Below are 2,683 nucleotides of genomic sequence, written 5' to 3'. Positions count from 1 at the left end.
CAGAAACCGTTTCCAAAGATTGGTGTAAAAATTTGTTGTTTGTGAAAAGCATATAAAAAACATTTTTCTGAAAAAGGTACGTGAAATTCTTCGTAATTAATCAACTACTATGTCAACCTGAAAAAATTTGGCAAAATTTTTAGAACACCGCCCAACACAGCTTTTATTCAAAATTCAAGAGTCTTATATTTTCTATAAGCATCACTTAAAGTCGAACTTCACGCAATGAACAATTTTTTCCATATTGAATCTCCCTGTTTTCATTGTTTTTAAGTGATTTCAAAAACGAAAAAACTTCAACTAAACTCTTCGCCAGAAATTCGTTTTTAAAATGATTAACCAGCCAAAATTTACCTCATTTGAACAAAATATGCAGGGTTTTTGTTACTGTTACATAAATGTTACATTACTAATATGTAGTAGTTGCGTATATATATATATATATATATATATATATATATATATATATATATATATATATATATTATATCACTAACTATTGTTTTTAGCTCGGGAACTCAAACCATCGGGAACCTTAGCGTAAATAAGAAGAACCCTAAAACTTGCTGAAAACCATTTGTCAATTTATTTCATCCGATCCGTCCAATTGAAAAACTGCGAAACTTTAGACCTCCAACAACAATTTTTGCATGGCTAATTCCTGAGTTAGGAAAACAAAGAAGACAATTCAAATGCGGATGATAAAAAAATTCAATTGAAAATTTCTTCCTATTGAGCAAACAAAATATCAAGTTTTAGTGACATAAATTTCTAACCGACTTCCGAGAAAAACAAAAGTGAAAGAAGCATCTGGCTCAAACAAAAGTTATTTTAGCTGCAAAGTGGATTTAATTTTGACATCTTTTAGTCAAAACAACACCATTCTTCCTTAGCGACATACTTTTTGTTTTTTTTTGTTATTTTTTTTTTCTCAAAACGACATCAGCAGTCAATTCTTACCAAATTACCCTTCAACTTGGGTCCAGTTTTGATATTAAAAAACGGTTTGATCATTTTTTTTGCCATTTCCAGTTTATTCAGATGTGAAATAATTCACTGTCAATTAGTGAGGGCAACCAGGTGATCTCATTATATTTAATATTTCCTTGAAAACTCTCATCAGACACAAAAAACTACAGAAATTGGACAAAAAAGGTAAATCTTGCCTCCATTTTGTGGCTAATTCAATTCAACTTAAGTATAATTCAAATCCTAAGAGGGTAAAAAAACGTTAAAAAAATTTTGTGGTTATTTCATTTCAACTTGAAATAATTCAAATCCTGAGGGGGTAAAAAACGGGTTTAAACTCCAACAAAACTACTCTGATTATCTGTATACGGGCAAAAATAGCAATAGTGATTAATATTTCGACATTTTTGATGAATTTTTTTTGAGGCGAGCTGAAAAAGAAACTTTTTTTTTTGAAACAATCATCCAAAGATTGCCCTAAAACGTCTCTTTGGCCTGGCCCAGAAACTGTTGGCAAAATAAGTCGCCTTCACTTAGAGACGTGGGTCAGCTCGGAGAAACAATTTGGTCAAAGAAAGAGAAACTCATTTGAGAAAATTCGCCGTTCACTCGACTCGAAACTTTGATTGTTCCAAATCATCCTCTACAACCATAAATTTAAACCCAACTATGTGTATTTGTGAAAACTTAACGCAAAAAAAACAATGGCAATATGCGATCAAGTAAGAAGGTGTCGATCAATCAGGTGTCCGTAAGATATGATTTCGAAGCCAAACTATGCCTAGGATAGGCGCACAGATTTGTGTCTGTATGTTTCTGGATGCCAGATACAAGTCTTCAAACATGTTAAAACTTTGTCGAAACGATTAAAGAAAATGAAAGAACAATAAATAGAACAAAGGGAATCCGCTTACAATTCACAAAACGCACAGTTTGGCCTCGAAATGATACACTTGTTGGGCTTTTCCACGTTAAAATTGACGTGAAGATGAACGCGCTTAGTTATGCGCCATATGGCTTCAACTATAGCTTCACTCTCCACCGTTCCAATGAGAAAAAGGTAGTGTTATTTATGCAACCCGGGTTGGCTTCCATAGACCAAAAATGCTAATCATACAATTCCATAAACTAAGTCTATGAAAAAATACTACTCATAAGAATTTCATACATTTTGCTAAAATGGTGTCGTCGAATTTTCGAAAAACGTTTCTCTTGTTTTGATATAAAATTCGTTGTATCGTACTAAATAGAAGAAAAAAAATTTTGTCAATTTTTTGAAATTGCCCTCAAAATATTTTTTCGTGTTTTTTTCAACCGCAAATTGATTTTCGTACTCAAACAAACATTTTTTGAAAAAAAAATTGCATTCAAAATTTAATTTGTGTTTATAAGGTAGTCCTAGATATACTAATATAAGATTTGTTTTCCTTTCTCTTCATAACTTTTTTCAAAAACGCTAAAAACTCTCTTTCTTTTGTATGACATCTTTTTGTATGCCTTGATCAATGTCTGGTAATTTAAAAATTCAAATTTTAGAAAATCATTTTTGGAAATGTTTACTAAAATTTAAAAGTTCGTTACTTTCGTTATATTATTTGTGTGAGACAAAATTGAAGCATTTCAGGCTGTTTCCAATGCATTATCAATGCGAGACGGCCAAACCTGTGGTTACTACGTTTGAGTAACCAATTTTTATGTCATTTGTGTTCGGTTA

This window comes from Symsagittifera roscoffensis, chromosome 4 (assembly GCF_963678635.1).
Source record: "Symsagittifera roscoffensis chromosome 4, txSymRosc1.1, whole genome shotgun sequence".
In the NCBI taxonomy this organism is placed as follows: Eukaryota; Metazoa; Xenacoelomorpha; order Acoela; family Convolutidae; genus Symsagittifera; species Symsagittifera roscoffensis.
This window is presented reverse-complemented; position numbering follows the sequence as displayed.